This window comes from Sorex fumeus, unplaced genomic scaffold (assembly GCF_029834395.1).
Source record: "Sorex fumeus unplaced genomic scaffold, SorFum_2.1 ptg000053l, whole genome shotgun sequence".
Taxonomy (NCBI): domain Eukaryota; kingdom Metazoa; phylum Chordata; class Mammalia; order Eulipotyphla; family Soricidae; genus Sorex; species Sorex fumeus.
Window position 1 is genome coordinate 1 of NW_026606110.1, and position 20,488 is coordinate 20,488.

Sequence of the window (20,488 nt, forward strand, 5' to 3'; positions counted from 1 at the left end):
GTCTTGCCTGCTCCTCTCTCCAGGCACCTCGCACCCCAGAGCCTGCAGCCCCGCACCCAGATGAGGGAGCAGGCTGTTGGGAACTGCGGAGAGCCAGATTCTTTCCTAAAAAGGGTTCTTTCCTAAAAAAGGTTCTTTCCTAAAAAAGGGTCGACCGGGAACTCCGAAATGAGCAACCTGGGCGCCAATGCAGGGGGTGGAGGGGATGGAGGAGGACAGGTGACATCCCTTCCCCCCACGGCACAGGGATCCACATTAGCTCTCGCCACACCTCATAGATCTGGGCTAAAATCAAGCCCCAGGATGGCGCTGGCGCGGGAATATTATGACTTCCCGGGAGCACAGCAAAGGAAGGGGCTTTCCCTGAAGCCTCCCCAGAGATTCCCTGGAGCTCAGCCTGTCCCCAAATTATCCCAAATTATTCTTCTCTGCCCCTCTCCACCTCCCTTTTGCCCTCCCCTTCCCCTTCTCCCCACACCTGCCCCCAGGCTCTGCAGGAAAGACGCCCCAATTTCCAGGACTGCTCCCAAAGCTCCAGCTGGAGAAGGGGTGCAGGCCACGCCCCAGCGCCCAGCATCGGGGCGCCCCCCCCCCATCCTGGCAGTGCTGGAAAGGAGGACGTTTCCCACTCTTGATTCATTGGCAAGGGTGGGACAGGGTTTCCAGTCTTGATTCACTGGCGGGGGGTGGGACAGTCCCCCTTCCGATGGCTTCTGCGTGCAGAAAGGACGAGAACGGATGGGGTGGATTTGTTTCCCCTCCCCCCTCAGCCCCCAGTAACTCTACACAAAGTCCCCTTGGGAACTAGAGACTTCTGACCAAGAAAGTCCTCCCAAGCGTGCGCGTACCCCCTAAACCCCTTGTCCCAGAATCTCAGAAAAGCGGGAGGCACAGCCCTAACCCCTTAACCTCGAGGCGAGGCGCACTTACACCCCGGCAAAGGGGGTGACGATAAAACGAAGTCTTACTCCAAGTCCCAGAAACGCGAGTGGCTCGAGCCCTTAAACGCTCTTCCCAGTCCCCCTCGGACTGTGTTTGCTGCCGGTCCCGCAGGCACGCACGCACCTCGCAGCGCCCAGCACCCCCCGCAGCCCTCGGACTCAGGCATTTGAACCCCGCCGCCGTGCTCCTTCTCCAAGACCGCTCCCTCTTTCCGGGGAAATAAAGCCTAGATTGGAACCTTCTGCCGGCTTCCTCACTGGGCCGTCTGGTCTGCATTAGTGTTTTTATAAGGGACTCAAACAAATCGAAGACAAGGTCACCAAATAATTAACAGTCGTGAATCCCTCCGTCCCCGTTAAAATACTTCCCTGCTTAGATTTTATTTTCCGTTTGCCAACCACAGCGAACGCGCGGGCGCCCTCAGCGCCCCTCCGGACACTGGCAGGTTCGCTCCCCCACCACGGTCCCCTGCGTCACTGGACGGGGAGCCCGGCCTCTGACAAGGCCTCCCATGGTAAGCCCAGGACGCCCCAGCTGGCCAGTCCTTCCCCAGATTCCAGAACCCACCAAGCTTCCCTGGAGCCTTCCTGGGGAGTTCCAGCTCCCACAGAGAGCACCTTTCCTAAGGTTTTTTTCCTAGACCCCAGCCCTCCTTTCTGCCCCGCGACCACCATAAGCACCACCCCAACCCAGCAACTCTTCTTTGCAATCTGTCTTCCAGAGTATCCTGGAGACCTCAGTCACTGCATGCTCATACTTGCGTCCGTGTTCTCCATCCAGAGAGGTTTCTGTGGGTCTCTTGGGTGGGAAAACGAGGCTTTCCGTGTGGTGCTCAAAGACTTTCCCATCCTTTTAGTTCCTCCCCTTGCCCTTCTGTCAACCAGGCTGACTTCGGAGGAGATCCTAAACTCTGCGTGTCCAAGTGTCCACCTTTCTCTGAGCACCGAGGTCTTCAGATGACGGTTATCGTGGGGACAGGAAGTGCCATTTCTCTATCTCCGACCAGCCCCGCCACTCCCACCCTCAGACCACAGAAGCCAGCTCCCACAAATCAGCCCCCACAGCCTCCAGCCCCCACAGCCTCCAGCTCCCACAGCCTCCAGTCCCCACAGCCTCCAGTCCCACAGCCTCCAGCCCCCACAGCCTCCAGCTCCCACAAATCAGCCCCCACAGCCTCCAGTTCCCTCAACCTCCTGTCCCCATAGCCGCTAGCCCTCACAGCCTCCAGTCCCCACAGCTTCCCGCCCCCACAGCCTCCAGCTCTCACAGCCTCCAGTCCCCCCAGCCTCCACCCCCACAGCCTCCAGCTCCCACAGCCTCCCACCCCCACAGCTTCCCGCCCCCACAGCCTCCAGTCCTCACAGCCTCCAGCCCTCACAGCCTCCAGTCCCCACAGCCTCCAGCTCTCACAGCCTCCAGCTCCCACAGCCTCCACCCCCACAGCCTCCAGTCCCCCAGCGTCCACCCCCACAGCCTCCAGCTCCCACAGCCTCCAGCCCCCACAGCCTCCAGCTCCCACAGCCTCCAGCTCCCACAAATCAGCCCCCACAGCCTCCACCCCCACAACCTCCACTCCCACAGCCTCCACCCCCACAGCCTCCAGCCCCCACAGCCTCCAGTCCCCACAGCCTCCAGTCCCACAGCCTCCAGCCCCCACAGCCTCCAGCTCCCACAAATCAGCCCCCACAGCCCCCAGTCCCCACATTCTCCAGCCCCCACAGGCTCCAGCTTCCCTGTCACTCGTTCCCCTCTACAGAGATGCTCATTCATTACTAGCGCACCCAGAGGTGCTCTAAGAAGCAGGGACAGTGTGGTCCCTGCCTTTCACCAGGAGCAGAGAGGAAGCCTAACCTGGCAGACTCTCCCCAGCCCCTTTCCCCAACTCCCGAGGAATCTGCAAGGAGAGGCGGACAGGAATCACCAAGTGTCCCCCACCTCACAGGGCTGTGTGGCCTTGGGCCATTTTGCTGAGCCTCTCTGTCCTCTGCAATTTATAAGTAAAACCCAGCCGCTCGCAAGGGTGCGTTTGTGTAACCCAATGAAATTATCGCGGTAACAGAGTCTGTTCCTGATGCTGCCCACTGCATTCGGGCGGTCACTCCTTCCCCCTTGATATTTGAAAAGGGGGCAGGACGCAGACTCAGGCCTGACCCTGGTGGGCGGGAGAGAGCGAGTTAGAGAGCGCAGAACCTGCCATCATTAGGTCCCCAGAGTGCAAAGGAACTCTTCCTTGCAAGAATTGCCCTCCAGGGCCCCTAAGCCCCTAAGCCAACGTGTGGTGGTGGGGGGGGGGGGGAAGTATCTACGTTTTGGGGCTTTGAGGCCGGAGTTAGAGAGCTAGGACGGCTTTGGATGGAGACCATTCGTGCGGAAATACATAGCTGGGGTCCCCCAAGAGGTGCCTCCCCCTTTCTGAGCCTGGGAAGCCCAGGTCACTGGTCCTGCACCCTGGGGGGTCCCGCGCCAGCTCCCTGGGCCGGGAGGGAGGAGAGGAGGAAGGGCTGGAGGGGTCCCCGCGGAGCCGGGAAGTGTCCAGGCGACAGGGACACGCGCGGCCGGCGGGTCCGGCCCTCACGGGTGACTCCAGGCCCTCTGATATGTTATGACATGAGCCCTCAATTAGATCGCAGGCCCCAGACACTCCAATCAGGGGCCCGATGCCAACAAGCCCCGGAAGGTCCAGCGCGGGGTCACCGCCCGTGACACATCAAATCAAGATCAGTGAGAGGGAAAGTGAGCCTTGCCCTTGATCCGACCGGCCCGGACCTCCGCCGAGCCCCTCCTCCATGCGCCCCGAGGGCTCCCCCGTGGTTCTCAGCTCCTTCAGCCCCGCGCAGCGTGTGCGCCCAGCCCCGCAGCTTCTCCGTGCGCGCGACCCCCCCTACCACCACACACACACACACACACACACACACACACACACACACCACACACACACTCCCAGTCGCTCTGGACACCTGGGGAACTCGAAAGACCCCGAGCGCTCTGTAAGCCACGGCCCCCGGAGGTCCTGATGAGGGTCCCGGGCGCGCACAGCCCCAACCTTAGACAGCATCCCGTACCCCCAAGGGGAACGGGACGCCTGGATCTCGGTGGCGCTGCCCTGGAGACCTTGGGCGCGGGAACAGAGGCCCCCCGAGCCTGGGCGGGCGGCCAGGGCCTTCCCCACCTCCGGCGCCCGGGGGCGCGCAACGCAGTGCCCGCGGAAAGGGGAGGCGCAAGCCCGCTCACCGCGCGTGACACCCCGAAACCCCTAGAACCCCCCACCCAGCGCAGCTCCCGCCACTCCCCACTCCGCACGCCTCCCGACGGCCTTGCAGGCACCCCCCCGTTGGTCATGGCACTTCCAGGACACAGCCCACCAGTTGCAGGCAGGAGGGCTGGGGGGCTGCTTGGGGCCGGGGATTCCTTAGGTTTGCCGGAAAGTGGGGGTGGGGGATGGGGACGAAAATGCCAGCCCGGAACTCCGCGGTTTCTTCCCTAGAGGCAAGGCTCGTTGGGACCCTGTGCCCACACCGCCGGGGTTTGCGCCGGAACTCGGGGCCGATGGAGGCGACGGCCAAGGGTTTGGAGGGGGACCGATCTCTGGCCGCTCCGAGGCCCGGGGAGGAAGCCACGTGCCGGCCGAGAGTACTGCAGAGAGATTCCAAAATCTCCTGAAATGCCCCGCGCCCCTGTGCCTTCGAGCCCCCCGCGGCTGCTCGAGCCCGCTTGGAGGGGCGTGGGGGGAAACTAAGGGCCAGGGCTGTGCGCTCCCGGGAGCCGAGGGGCGCCTGCGTGCGTGAACCTTCCCTGCAGAGCTTGGGGTCGGTGCGCGCCTCCTCAGGGCGCGCGAGTTCCTAAGCGACCCCCCCAGCCGCACCCCCAGACCAAGAGCTGCAATCCGGAGCGGGTGGGAGCCCGGGCGGGGCGCGGGGCATCCGGGATCGCCCTTGGTTCTCCCCTCCCGCGCCTCTCTCCCTCCCTCCCTCCCTTCTTCCCAGTTTTCTTTCCACGCTATTGACTCTCTTCGGGAGCGCGTGTTTGGGTGTCTGTGGACACCTCCCCCGGATTTTCTGGTCTAGGGGGCTCGCCTCGCTGCGAGGTCGGGGTGGGGATGGCACAGGCGGGTGAGACGGTGCCAGGCCCCGGGAAGGGCGCGGAGACAGACGCGATCCCCGCCTGGGTCAACGGGCAACGTGCGGGGACGCGCCGGACTTCCAAGTTCGGGGCATCCCAGCTCGCTGCGTCCCCCTCTGCCTCCACCTGAAGAAACGCATCCGCCCCGGAGCTGCAAGAGCAGAGTGAGGGGCCCCGGGCACCCCACCCACCCCACGGCTCGCGCCCTCCGGTCCAGGAGCTCCGCCAGCGCTTGGGTCGGGTCGTCAGATCCTAGGACCCGCCGCCCGCTTTGTCCCGCGTGGACCCCTCCGTGGCCGCCCTCGCTCCATACACCCCGGGTGGCTCAGGCCTTAGTGGCGCGCGCCCTGCTCAGCCCGGTCCCCCGTGGCACGGGCGCCCTCCGTCCCCCGCCGCCCGCCCTCTGCAGCCCCGGTCACCTCGCGTCCACACACACACACACACGCACACACGCACGCATGCACACGCACATGCGTGCGCGCGCGGCCACCTGGCTCCTTTCTGCACACACAAATTTTTTTTTAATATAAAGTCCCCCCCATCCGGGGGCTGGAGCGATAGCTCAGCGGGGAGGGCGTTTGCCTTGCACGCGGCCCACCCGGGTTCGATTCCCAGCATCCCATGTGGTCCCCTGAGCACCGCCAGGAGTGATTCCCGGGTGCATGAACCAGGAGTGACCCCTGTGCATCGCCGGGTGTGACCCAAAAAGCAAAATAAATGAATAAATAAAGTCCCCCCATCCGAAACAAAACAGAAGCAAGGGAGAGCGAGAGGAAGAAGAGAGGAAGAAGCGGGGAAGGGCTCGCGGGTCCCCCAGCCCCGCGGCCCCCGACGCACGCCCGGGCCGGAGACGGTGCGCTGAGTCCGGCGGCGCCGCGTCCAGCCGGCCGCCCGGGCTGCGGGCGCCTCACCTCGCCCTCGGTCCACGAAGCTGGTGATGGTGTTGGCCGATCTGGACGCCTGGAAGAAGCTGGCGTTGATGCCCAGCTTCTCGGCCACCGAGTAGGTGCGGTAGAGCGCCAGCATGTACTCGGGCGCCCGCGCCGCCCTCGCGGCCCCGCGGCCCCGCGCGCCCCTGGCCGAGCCCGGCCCGGCGCCCGACGACGCGGCGGGGATGGACGCCTGCTGGCCGCCGGGCACCCCCCACAGGAAGCCGAGGACCAGGGCGGCCCGGAGCAGCAGCCGCGGGGCGTCCATGCCGGCGACGCCCCCCGAGGGGAGCTGCGGAGCGGCGGGACAGCGGCCGGGGCCCGGCTCGGCGCGCGGACTCAGTGCGCGGCGCCCGCTCGCGGCCACCCCAAGGCCGGCCCGCCACGCCCCCTCCCGCCCCTCGCCGCGACGGGGAGGGCGGGGACCGAGGGGGCGGGACGCGCGCGGCGGGCTGGAGGCGTGGGAGAAGGGCCCGGGGCGCGGGGCTGGCCCGGGGGGCGCCCCCGAGGGTCCCGGCGGGCGGCGAGCGCCCCGGGGCCACCCGGCCGCCTCCCTCTTCCCCGGAGCGCGCGCGGCGGCCCCCGAGCTCAGGTGTCTGGGAGGGGGGTCCCGGGCCGCCCCGGGCTGGGGGGAGGGAGCTGACGCCCACCCCGCCTTCAGGGTGCGCCCCGCGGCCCGGCCCGGCCGCAGCTCGCCAGCCCCGCGCCCGCGCGAGCGCTGCTCACTCACCGCCCCGTCTCTCGGCTGCGGGTCCCCCCTCCACCGGGACGCGGCGTCCGGGCCGCATCCCCTCCCCCTTGGGGTCAGGCAAAGGCCGGGGGACTGGGTGCGGGGTGGGTGTGTGTGTGTGTTGGGGGTCCTCCGAGTCCGCTCGGTGCTGAAACCCGCGGGTACCGAGATGGGCCCCGCGCGCCTCCCTCTCTCCGTCTCCAGCTGGGCGGACGCTGCCTCGGGCCGCGGGATTTCTGGAGGGGGCCCAGCCCGCGGCTCCCAGGCACCCACATTCCCCGGGACCCCCAAACGGCCTCGTCCCAGCTCCCTCTGCATTCCAAGCCCTCTGTCCCCAGCCAGCCACCCTCCTAGCGTGTTTTCTCCTCCTCCTCCTCCTCCTCCTCCTCCTCCTCCTCCTCCTCCTCCTCCTCCTCCTCCTCCTCCTCCTTCTTCTTCTTCTTCTTCTCTCTCTCTCTCTCTCTCTCTCTCTCTCTCTCTCTCTCTCTCTCTCTCTCTCCCTCTCTCTCCCTCTCTCCCTCCCTTCCCTTCTTCTTCCTTTGGATTTTCATCCCCTTTTATGTCCCTGCAGGATTTGTCCCTAGCAGCTGGGACAAATCCTTTGTTTATCTGAGCGGGTCCCTTCTCCATCTAAGGTCTGGGCTCCGTCCTCACCCCACAGCCTCTGAGGAGGACCACCCCCCCGCCCCCAGGGGATGCGAGCACCCAGTGGGGATCCAAGTCCATCTTCTCATCCAAGCTTGCCAAGCATCTTGGCATTGCTCTCTTATCTCCATTGTACAGGTGGGAAAACCGGGTCCTGTGGCCAGAGGCTGCAGTCCAAGCTCTCGCCTCTCCCTTGTCCTTCCCCTTCAGATAGACAAGACCAGATCCTGTCCCCGTCCAGCTAGCTGTCCAGTTTTAATCTCACCATGGCCACGGTCAGCGGGCCCAGCCCCTCCTGCTTTGCAGCACCTTGTGATGGTGGGTACTCTCCCCGCGGACACCATTAACCAGGGAGAACCCTCATTCAGCTGTGTGGCCGCTCAGACACCCATTTTGTGACCCTGGGCCTGTTCTGTCCTCTGTAATGTCCCTCCGCCACGTGGCCCTGGTTCTCCTTTCCCGGCTGTCACTGCACTTGGTCCCTCTGCAGAGCTCCATGCTCTTCCTGCAGCCTTCAGATGGATTCTGGGGACCAGAGATGCCTTTCCTCTGCCCTCCCTGATGGGGAAGATGCAGGAACTTGGCTCCTTCTGCAGATTCCCGCCTCCACCCAGAACTCTTCCCTCCTGGCACAAACCACTTTCTGCCCACCTGTCACCTCTTCCACCTGAGGCTGGGCTTGTCCACTCTGCCCCTGTCTTCCATCTGGCAGGGCTTCCTCCTGGCAGCCTCTCTCCATCCCTCCCCTTTTGGACGGAACACTCATGGTCTGTCCTCTCTGCCCTTCCAATTCCGCTGCCCGACCCCCACCCCCGCGCCATGGATCCCCTAATGATGAGTCAGTCTTCCCCCAATATAAGCTTCCCCCAATATAAGGCTCTGCCGATTTCTGCCAGCCCTGGCTTCTGAAGCCTCATGCGCATAGCAGTTATTATCTGCAACAAGTGATCAGGAAACAGGAAACAAAGGCAGGAGCCTTTGACCTTGGCTTGGGACCTCAGTAGCGTGGACAGAGTCCTTGGTAAGAGCTGGTAAGAGCTTGGTAAGAGCAAGGGACAAAGAGGCAGCCTGTCCTCCTGGCCCAGGTGTCCAATGGCACTGAAACGCTCACCGTGATGACCAGTCCCTGGTCCATGCCAGGAGAGACCCAGGAGCTCACTTTCCTGAGAGGCAGAGACTCTGGGAAGGGCACCCAAGGATGCAAGTATATCAGGATTTGGACCCTCTTGAACTCCTGACCCAGCACACTCCCTCCTTAGGAAGTATGAAAACTATTTCGTACTTCGGATATGGTGACAACGGCCCCAGTCACATATGTGGCCTGAGCTTCTCTCCCATGTGTACCATGCAAATGGAATCCATCCCAGTGGCCACAGCAAGAGGATCTCTCTCTCTCTCTCTCTCTCTCTCTCTCTGTGTGTGTGTGTGCATGTGTGCACGCGCACACACACACATGCACAAGGAAAATAAAGATGCAAAAAGCCAACTGACTTCAGAGCGCGGGACATCAGGAAGGTCTGGAATAAAGTTCTAGAGTTTAAGTTTCCAGACTAGCCTTAGATTCTTCCGCAGTTTTATCTATCAAGAGCACAGGAGTGTCCACGGGGTCACGGATTGGCAGTTTGGGGTGGGATGGGGGCTGCGGGTGGCATTCCTTTTCCAGATTCCATCTGTCTGCTGCAGTTGAAGGAAGGGGTGCCCACGGCTGGGCCCGCGGTGTGTCCTGCCCCACTGTGGACACAGCAGGGATTGCGCTTGAAAAGGCAAAGCCCTTCAGGTCCTGGGTACGGTCAGGCAGCGGCTCTTCCAAGAATAGGGGATGGTGACATCTGGAGGCAAGTATTCGGTCATTGAAAAGTCACCGGTAAGGTGTATTGCATTTGGCAGGAAGAACAAACAAGAGATAAAACTCCATAAATGAGAGATGGCGACGGGATCAAAAGCAAGTCAAATCAGAACCCTTGTTTTCAAGCAACTCCTGCAAACAAATGGACAAAGGAGAATTAGAGAATCTCTCTTTCTCTTTCTCTCTCTCTCTCCCTCCCTCCCTCCCTCCTTCCCTCCCTTTCTCTCTCTCTTCAGCAATGCTCAGAGGGCTTACTCCTGGGATCACTTGTGTTGGTGCAGAGGGGACCTTATGTGGTACCAGGGGACGGAACATAGGTCAGCCAGGTGCAAGGCCGTAGCCTCACCTGCTGTACGATTGCTCCAGCCTGAGAATCTCTCCAGTGTCTTTGGTAACAGTGCTGCATAAAAGACATCTTTTCTACAAGCGACTCAGGAAACTTGCTTTGGCCTGAGTGTTTCTGCTCTAATCTGATTTGGATATTTCATAAATTTTTATCTATAGTTACACTCCTTTAAATTAAAGTGGAAATGGGGTAAAGCATTGTTCTGTGTGGCCCAGGACCTCCCACCGACCTCCAAATGAAAAACAAAGCCATTTGGTTTCTTGTTGATTAATGTCCCTCAGGTCGAACCCAAGATACTAGGTTCCCTGTACCCCCTGCAAGAGTTGGGGGAACTCTTGGTTTTGGCCAGGCAGAGGAGGAGGCCAGGGAAGAGGTCAAGAAGGTCCCTCGCTGGAAGCTTGCCACAAGTGGAAGGATCGGGGAGGGCAGTTAGGATAAAGAAGGACCCAGTAAGACGGTGAGAATTGGAAATGATTGCTCTGGACAAAAACTGAGCGCTGAAAGGAGGTAAATGGGCTGTACGTGATAGCCTCCCAGGGCCTGTGTTGCAAACCATAATGCACAGAAAGAAAGAGAGAGTGTGAGGAAAAGAGAAAGAGAAGAAAAGTGTCTGCCACAAAGGCAGCCTGGGGAGGTGGGAGTTGGCAGGTGGGGAGCATGGCAGGAGGGAACCTAGGGACATAGGCGGTGGGAAATGGACCCTGGTGAAGGGACGGGTGTTGGAACATTGTATGACTGAAACCCCATCATGAACAACTTTGTAACTGTGTATCTCACAGTGATTCCATTTTTTTTAAAAGGGATGAAGTGGGGTGGGTGGGGGGGGGGAGCTTGTGTGAGTTAGACTGGGAGTAACCAATTAAAACCCTTAATTCTCTCTGTTTCCCTAATTTCACTGCGATGGAAGCATCTAGTTTATGTTACACACACGCTTCTTTCCAGAGTGGGTCACAGCTCTACCAAGGGAGTGAGGGTGGTGCCCTAGGATAGAACCCACCTAGCCTCCTGGGCATCAGTTTACCCACTCTGCTGGCTGACCGGAGATCCCACCCCGCCCCGGCCCCCGCCTGCCTATCAGCCTTCCAGGTGCTGGAAGGTGCTGGAAGGTGCTGGAAGGTGCTGGAGTCGGAAGAGGCAGTTGGGCCCATTCTCCTGCAGATCTCTGCCTCCCCGGACTGGGCCCTCATGCGGCTCGCCATCACCAGCATTTCTCTGCGGGTGGCATCTTCTGTGGTACCGGATGCCCTGGACACTTGCAAGGCTTCCCTGGGCATCACCCAGGTCCATCGAACCAGAAACATAGGGCCCAGAGGCCATGATGCCCTGCAAGAGGGCAGCCTGCAGGGACAGCCAGGAAGGCTTTCGGGGTTCGAATGGAAGAGGTTGTACAGGAACTGAAGCCTGCACATGCTCGTGTACCTCCCAAGAATCAGAGGACATCTCGTCCTCGTGTGAACTTGGGTACTACATGGAGGGTCAGTGGGTCTCCAGAAACGAAATGAGCTGGGCCTGGCCAGAGTCCGGAACTTGGACAGAAGCTCCGCCCATGGAGGAATCTTAGCACCCCTAGCTCCTGGGATGCCAAGCAGAGAGGGGCAGCTTAGAGTCAGGGCTCAGACTCCCTACAGGAGGGAACCGTATGCGTGTCTCTGGGTTTTAGTCGCCTTTTTCCTTTTTCTGTTTTTTTTTTTGGGGGGCACACCTGGCAGTGCTCTGGGTTCTCACCTGGCTCTCTGCCTGGAATCACTCCTGGCAGTGCTCTGGGACCTATCCTGGGATCAAAAGGAGCCAGGCCTAGGCCAGGCAAGTGGCATGTCCCTGTGCTCTCTCTAGCACTGTCCCTCTGGGTTTCCAATGCAAATTGTTGACCACTTATTAAATCCTTAGTAACGACCTATTACGGAATTCTGCGCAATCTTATCACAGAATAGCTGTGGTGACCGTGAATAACTCTTCGGATGTTTGTTCGCATTAATGCTTCTCGGTTCATTGTAGCCGTTCTGCTATTTATACCCTTTTGCTCTGGAATTCCGCTCTCAGCTTCCACTTACCAGCCTTCCTATTCCCTCAAGAATTTCTTTGTGTTAAGTAACTTCTCTGGAAAGGCTAAGTGTGTTTGACATGGCACGTTTTCACTGTGAATTTGTGGTGACACTTTTCCTCTGTAATGATTCGACATGTTTTATGTTTGTCCAAATCTTCTAGATTAAAAACACATTTCAGTTTGCTAATAGGTATGGGATCTTGACGTGGAGCAGAGAAACGTCTGCTCAGCTGAGCGGCTGGGATCTTTCGGAGGAGGAGGAGGAGGAGGAGGAGAAAGAGGAGGAGGAGGAGGAGGAGGAGGAGGAGGAGGAGGAGGAGGAGGAGGAAGAAGGGGAGGAGGAGGAGGAGGAGGAGGAGGAGGAGGAAGAAGGGGAGGAGGAGGAGGAGGAAGAAGAAGCGGAGGAGGAGGAGGAGGAGGAGGAGGACAATGATAAGGAGGAGGAGGAGGAGGAAGAGGAGGAGGAGGAGGAGGAAGAAGGGGAGGAGGAGGAGGAGGAGGAAGAAGGGGAGGAGGAGGAGGACAATGATAAGGAGGAGGAGGAGGAGGAAGAGGAGGAGGAAGAGGAGGAGGAAGAGGAGGAGGAAGAAGGGGAGGAGGAGGAGGAGGAGGAAGAAGGGGAGGAGGAGGAGGACAATGATAAGGAGGAGGAGGAGGAGGAGGAGGAGGAGGAGGAGGAGGAGGAGGAAGACAATTAAGCATTGGCTCCAGGCTAAATTCTGCAGCTTATCACACTTAGGTAGGAAATCATCTTTCCTGGTTAGGATCAGATTTAGTTTTAAAAATTACTCCCAACTTTGTAAACATTCAAATAGGGGCAATAAAGATGTGGCGTTTCACACAGGGGGTCTACAATATATGGGTAATTATAAGCATGTGCCTGCTTTACATGAGGGCCTCTGTTCGGATGTCTTTACTAGGGCCCTGGGAAAACAGAGGTTCTCAGATTCAAGGTTTATGACACACACCAAGAATGTCACATTTACGACCAGTTGATTATCTTCTCTTCACTTCAGAACCCTAAATAGCATTAGCTAAATGTTTTTCCCCCTGCGGAATCTCTGTTTCTTCATCAATTAGATGTTTTCGTCAACAAACAATTAAATACCCAGACTAGAGCAAGAAATCTTTTTTTCAATAATTACAAAAAATATTTAACATATTTTGGGTTAATGTTGTAGGGATGAGCTTGCATTGACTAACTTCACTGTGTTCTGATCAGATAGAAATGATGAACAGATTAGTGGTGGTGGAAAATGGGCACTGGTGGAGGGATGGGTACTCGATCATTGTATAACTGAAACCCAAGCACAAAAATTTGTAAGTCTACAACTGTACCTCATGGTGTTTCTCTAAATAAAAATTAAAAAAAAAAAGAAATGATGAACAGAACTATCAGATTTCAGGTGCATTTTCAAAACAAGATTTGAATGCATCTGTTCCTCTGAATCACGGGAAGTTCAATACAGCGCCTGTTTCACAGAACTCAGCCAATGCTTCATTTGAGAGGGGGCTGGAATTTACTTTGAAATGAATAAATAGGGGATTTAAGAGTTTGCAAAGTCCAAGAAAGCTGGGTCTTTCCTCAAGAAACTTTCCTTCCCCGGGCTGGAGCAACAGAGCAGTGGGTAGGGCGTTTGCCTTGCACGTGGCTGACCCGGGTTCGATTCCCAGCATCCCATATGGTCCCCTGAGCACTGCCAGGAGTAATTCATGAGTTCAGAGCCAGGAGTAACCCCTGAGCATCGCCGGGTGTGACCCAAAAAGAAAAAAAATCTTTTCTTCCCTGCATTTACTGCTCAAATGCTAAGGTTGTGAAATGCACCAGTGACAGGTTATCATGAACTGATCTTAAAAACAAAGGCCAGTGTGGCACGAGAAATACGACAGCGGGTCAGGTGCTCACCTTGCACACGGCCCAGCCCGGTTGGATCCCGGCACCCTATAGTATCCCCAAACACCAGGAGTGATTCCTGAGCCCTGCGCCAGCAGGAGGTCCTGAGAACACTGAATGTGACCCCCAAACAAAACAGAACAGCAAGAATAAAGCCCAGAGACTGGGGATGTGACCCCAAAGGCTTCTCGTGGAGGAACTCCAAGTTCTCCATGGTCCCCAGAGCGTCCCCTGGAGTGCCCCCCAATACAAAGAATAAACGAAAATAACAAACATTAAATAAAGACAAAGCTCAGATACAGAAGAACAGTGGCTGCTGGCAGGTGGGCTGGGAGCAGGGGAACGGGGGTTTAATGGTGACCGTCTCAGAAGATGAGAAAGTTCTAGAATGGATGGTGATAGAGGTCTGTCAAGGAGTAATACCCCTGAGCCACACATTTAAAATGGGCAAAACGGCCAAGTTTATGCCATGTTTGTAAACACGTTTCCAAAGTGCAGGCTTGAGTTCCACAAGGCAAGAAACGCCTGTTTGCAAGATATTATGAGTTTCACTGTGTCCTTGTTTGGCCGAATTGGGGATCAGCCCAGGATCACACATGCGAGGCAGGTGCTGGGGCACGGAGCCTGCTCTGCCCACTCACCCCTCCACACTCACCCTCCACAGTCTCCCCTCCACGCACACAACCCTCCACACTCCCCCATCAACACTCCCCCCTCCACACACACCCTCCACACTCATCTCTCCACTCTCACCCCTCCACTCTCACCCCTCCATTCATCCCTCCACACTCCTCCCTCCACATTCATCCCTCCACACTCACCCCTCCACTCTCACCCTTCCAAACTTAACCCTCTCTGCTCATTCCTCCACACAACACCCCTCCACATATACCCCTCCACACTCATCCCTCCACACTCACCTCTCCACACACCCCACCCACATACCCTGCTCCTTTCTCTAGCACTGCTCCTGGGCATTGATAAAAGGAAGTTCTCTGGGAGCTGTATCAGTTTCCCTTGCACCCACGGCTCACACATACACACATGCTCACACACACTACATATATATATATATATATATATACACACACACCCCACACACTCAGACACACCCACACACACTCACATACCACACACATACATATACACTCACAACTCACACTCTCCCACAAACCCCACATATATATATATACACACCACACATAAGCACTGTCCTCCCGTTGTTCATCGATTTGCTCGAGCGGGCCCAGTAACGTCTCCATCGTGAGTCTTGTTGTTACTGTGTTTGGCAAATCGAATACATCTCGGGTAGCTTGCCAGGCTCTGCCGTGCGGGCGAGATACCCTCGGTAGCTTGCCGGGCTCTCCGAGAGGGGCGGAGGAATCGAACCCGGCTCGGCCGGGCTGGCTGCACACAGGGCAAATGCCTGACTGCTGTGCTATCGCTCCAGCTGCCACATGTAAACACACAGATAAACACACACTCACACAAACACTCACATCCCACACATACTCGCACTTACCCACTCACACACACTCACCACACTCATCCTCGCACTCACACGTATCCCACACACACTCCTACATACAACACACTCACACCATCTAGTCACACATATTCACACATACCCATGCACATCTCACACAGGCAATGTATACACACGTGCTACACACACACACACACACACCATAGAAACACACATTAACTCACACATATACACACCACACACACTCCACGCTCACACACACACACACACTCTCTCCCAGACCTAATCTAAACTTGAAGCTCATGCTGTAGAAACACCTCCTCTGATTTGGTTTTGAGCCACACCTGACAGTGCTCAGCCCTTACTCCTTGCTCTGTGCTCAGGGATCACTCCTGCCAGGCTTGGGAGCCCCGATGGATGTCTGGGGTTGAACCTGGATCTGCGGCGTGCCAGATGGGTGCCTTACCTGACGTCCTATCGCTCCAGCCCCGAGAGCACTTCTCTAGGGCCACCTATGACAGAGCTTCCTCGCTGACCCCAGGGGAAGACTCACCTCTGGGTTCCAGCCCAGACAGGCCATCCACAGACAGTGGGGCCAGGGGCCCTGAGGGCTCCTATGGGCTGGGGGATGTGACCACTGGCTGGGACCTCAGTGTCCCATAGCCCCAGCATGCTGGGCTGATGGGGCTAGTCTGGGAGCTGGGGAGGCGAGGGGTCCGGGTCTCCTGGGTGCCGCGCATCTCCTGGCCCTTCACACAGCAGCTGGGCACACCCTGAGGACCAGCTGCCTGAGGACAGTGCATTTCCTTTATAAGCGTCCCTGCCTGGGACTGGACAGGCTGAGCGGAGTGACAGGGTATTCATGCCCAGCCAGCCTGCCAGGGAAGGCCTTCCGGGGCCCGGGCACTTTATCAGCCCCGTATTGAGGGGAAGAAGGTGGAACTGGCCTGGACCTCGCAGGTGAGCCCTGAGAATGGTGGCGTGTGAGGCCCCCAGAGCAGCAGCAGGGTGGTGGGGGGCGTCTCTCGAGGCTGCTTCCCTGCAGACTGTGCTGTTAACACTCAGAGGTGGGAAGAGGCCCTGCTGGCCTGTGCGTGGGTCACACTGGGGACAGACGGACATGGGCCTGCAGGGACACGGCACCCTCCTGACCCCGTTCACCCAGGAAAGACAAAGAACGCCTTCCAAAGACACTGCAAACTCTCAGAAAGAGGAAGGCGGGCGCACCTCTCAAACCCCTTTCCCGGATGCAGGATTAAAATCAAAAGCAAGGGGCCAAGGCGTAGCCCAGCGGGGAGGGCGTTTGCCTTGCACATGCTGACTTGGGTTCCATCCCCGACTTCCCATATGGTCCCCCGAGCTCTTCCAGGAGTGATTCCTTAGTGCAAAGCCAGGAGTCAGCCCTGAGCATCGCCGCATGTGACACCCAACCCCCAAAATAATAAAATGAAAGGCAAGTTCTGGTTTGCTTTGGTTTCATGGTTGGACCACAGTTGGTGGTGCTGGAACACGGGGGGCGGGGGCCACCCCTGGTGGTACTTGGGGATCAGACAGTGCCAGGATTAAACCCATGCCTCCCCCCGGCCACTCCGTGCTGTTGTCTCATACACAGGCAGAAGTGGCCAGGGTTGAGCGCGCGCCTGATGGATCGATTGAAGGACGGGTGAGGGGAGATTTCACTCTGGGGGTTTATGTTTGTTCAAGTGAACGGCCTGCAGAGACACAAGATCTTTGGTAGGTTCTACTGACACACAACAACAACACGTGCGCCAAAAGCGCTGACTCTACATATGTGCACGCACGCGCGCACACACACACACACACACACACACACACACCACACACAGGATCTTCTTCATAATTTTCTTTTGCTTAACAATCATCTTCACCTTATAATCGTGCTCTGGCTCAGGCCAGGTAAGAGAGAGGACAATGCCCCCATGGAAAGCCCCAACAGGCCCGTGTGTGTGTGTGTGTGTGTGTGTGTCTGTCTGTCTTGTGTGTTCATCCGAGTGTGTCTCTGTGCCTGTGTGTGTGCATCTGTGTGTGTGCCTGTGTGTGCATCTGTGTGTATCCGTGTGTGTTGTGTGTGTCTGTGTGCGTCTGTGTGTGTTCTGTGTCTGTGCATCTGTGTGTGTGTTCTGTGTGTGTGTGCGTCTGTGTGTGTTCTGTGTGTCTGTGTGTGTGCATCTGTGTGTGTGTGTTCTGTGTGTGTGCGTCTGTGTGTCTGCTTGTAAAGGGCAGCGGGGTCCCAGGTGGAACCTCCCAGCCTGGAGGAGGGGAGAGGGTTGGCTCCACTCCTTGGAGAGCGTGAGTGGCCGAGCCCGAGCCCGAGGCGCTGCTCCCTGGGCAGCTTCTGGACCCTCCACGTCCTTCCTCCTCCCCAGTTCCCCGCGTCACTGATTGCTCCTGCTGGCGGTGGCCTGGGCAAGTCTTTCCAGGGTCTGCAATAGCGGGGTCTGCGCTAAGGGTCGGGCAGGCAGGTCAGCAGGCTCCGCGCGCCCCCTGCTGTCCACCGCGCGCAGGGCCCAGGGAGGGCGCGGCCGGCGGGGCCTGGACCCCTCCCGCGGTGCATGCCCCGCTGATGCTTCCAGAAGCCCAGGCTGACTCACGCCCTGGCCTCTTTGCACGCAGGACCCTGGTGCTGGGAGCGCCCTTCGCCTCCAGGGTGGGATCACACAGTAGGGTATCAAAGGATTGAACCCTGATTCTGGGACCCCCCGCACACACACACTGGGTCCCGGCCTGGGGAGGAGTCCACTCTGCACCCAGAAGGAGGGGTCCTGCCCATCGGATGCTGGTCCTCGCCCTCAGAAGGGAGCTTGAACCAGACCCAGGAAGAGTGGGCGTGGCCTGGGGAATGCCCCGATCTGATTGGACCTTGCCGTCTCCAGGGCAACCACGAGCATCCTTGAGGGGTTCCGCTCTCTGACTACAGGTCCCTGATGGAGACGGGAAGCGGAGGGAGGCAGTGTCTGCTCACCCTGAGCTTGATGGACCCCAACCCTTGCAGATGGGGGCTCAGGCCAGGTTTCCTGGAGTGAACCCAGTGGGAGGAAGTTCGTTTTTCTTTCTTGGGGCAGCGCTGAGTCTGGGGCTCCTTGCGGGCACCCTCGGACTCAGCATGCGGGACTCTCCAAAGGCGACTCTCCGTGTTCTACCCCTGGGGCGGAGTGCTGAGGCTCCTTGGAGTCCACTGTCTCCTCAGCCACACCTCTAATTCCCGAGCAAACGTGCGGACAAGACAGGAGAGCAAACAGAGAGGCCAGCTCGGGCTAAATGCACCCATAGCAGCAGGAGAGAAGGAGGATTTGTTTGTTTGTTTGTTTGTTTGAGGCCATAACTAGCGGTACTCAGGGCTTCCTCCTGGCTCTGTGCTCAGGGATCACTCCTTGTAGTGCTTGGGGGACCATACGGGGTGCGAGGATCGAACCCGAGTTGGCCGTGCGCAAGGCAAGCGAAACACCATCTGCAAGGGTTGGGGTTGACGCTGTAGTCAGAGAGCGGAACCCCTCAAGGATGCTTGTGGTTGCCGTGGAGACGTCAAGGTCCAATCAGATCTGGGCATCCCCAGGCCATGCACACTCTTCCTTGGTCTGGTGTTTAGAGGCTGCAAAGATTGTTCAAGGGACTGGAGCATACGCTTTGCATGCAGGACTGGGTTCATCACAGGCAACCCCTGGTCTTTAAAGAACCCCCCCAAAAAAATAGGTAACTAAATAATTTGAAGGAAATAAACATATTTCCAAGGGATGAGCTTGGACAGGGACTTCTCACCCTGGTTGCCTTCAAAGATAATGCAACAGCTCTCACATTATCCAAGTGATTCTGAGTTCGAGTTCATGCATCCTGGGTAGAATCCAGAGGCTGAATGCAAGATTAGGTCTCAGATGCACCCGCCACAGCAAGACCCATGCTCGATGAACTTTGTCACAAGATTTCCTCCCGAGTTCATGGTCTTGGGGGTCCCATGTGGCCTCCACTCTTGCTGAAAGAGCCCAACTTCCCCTCACCAGTTATTCTTGACTCCACTGTCAAACACCCGTCGTGCTGACAAGTGTGAGACTCTAGACTCCACTCCGCTACTGTCTCTAAGTCAGACAAACACTAGAAATACGATGTGATCTCATGTACGGGGCGGGGGTGGGGGGGCTTACAAACCACAGGAAATGAGATCAGATTAGGGGCAGGGGCAGAGTTGGTACCGCAGGGTAAGGTGCTTGCCTTGCATGCCACCAACCTGGGTTCCATACTCAGTTCCCCTGAGCCTGCCAGGAGTGATGCCTGAGTGCAGAGCTGGGATTAAGCCCTGAACATGGCTGGGTGTGGCACATCACACACACACACACACACACACACACACACACAAATACAGAGAGAGAGAGAAGAAAGAGAGAGAGAGAGAGAGAGAGAGAGAGAGAGAGAGAGAGAGAGATCAGACTTACAGATCCCTGGTAATGGCAGGTAGAGGGTTTGGAGGACAGCAGGGAAGCAACTCTCCAGGGACAGAGCTGACCAGCCCCGAGCCCCTCACCCAGTAGGGTGACACTTACCCTGCTGTGTGGACAGATACGCAGCAGGTGGCTGGGAGCAGCTTGGAGACAGGGACACACAGATGCTGCCTTTGTCTCCTGGGGCCTGGGTTCCTGCCCCCCCCCCCCCGCCTCCCCCACCTCTTCTTTCCTGCCCACGAAGCCCCACCCCCTGCTTCCTACAGGCTGAGCCTGACTCTCTCTGCCCAAGGACCCAGGCTGAGCCACTTCTCTGAGCTCCACACGGCCCACCCTCAAGACCCTGGCTCAGACCCCAGGAGCTGCCCCTGCCACAGGCCCCTCCCTGCACTGCACCATCGTGGGAAGTGGGGGTGTTTAGACGGACAAATCATTGCTGTGAACCCTGCAGTGGACGCGACCCAGTGCCTTCGGCAGATGGTCCTTAGCTAGATGTGTAACGCAGTGGAAACCGGGACGTCCAGCACCCAGAGGGACTCTCTGACCACAGTCCCCTCCCTGTGGCTGCTGTTTCATAGGGAATGCAGTTAGATAGAGCAGAACCTGACACTACACACACACACACACACACACACACACACACACACACACACACACATCACACGCGCGCGTGCGCACACACACGAATGTCTGGGGTCAGCCTTTGGCCACCAGTGGCCATCAGAGGTACATGCAGGTAAGAGTGAGTTGGAGGCCATGAGAGGAGGCAGACAACATTTCTTTCCTCCCTAGATGTCAAACTGGGAAACCTGAGCTCACCTCAGACTGGTGACAGCAGGTGCTAATAAATAAAATCTCTCTGCTGCCTCAGAGTGGGCCTGATTGTCATTGCAGAGGACGTGCAAGCCACAAGAGGGACCTCCAGTCCCAGGGTTCTTCCCCTGCTGGCCAGAAACCAGCCATGCCAATAACTCAGACTCTATGGGGCTGAAGTCTGCATGTTGGCTTTTTTTTTAATTTTTTAGGTTTTTGTGTCACGGCAGTCTGTGTTCTGCA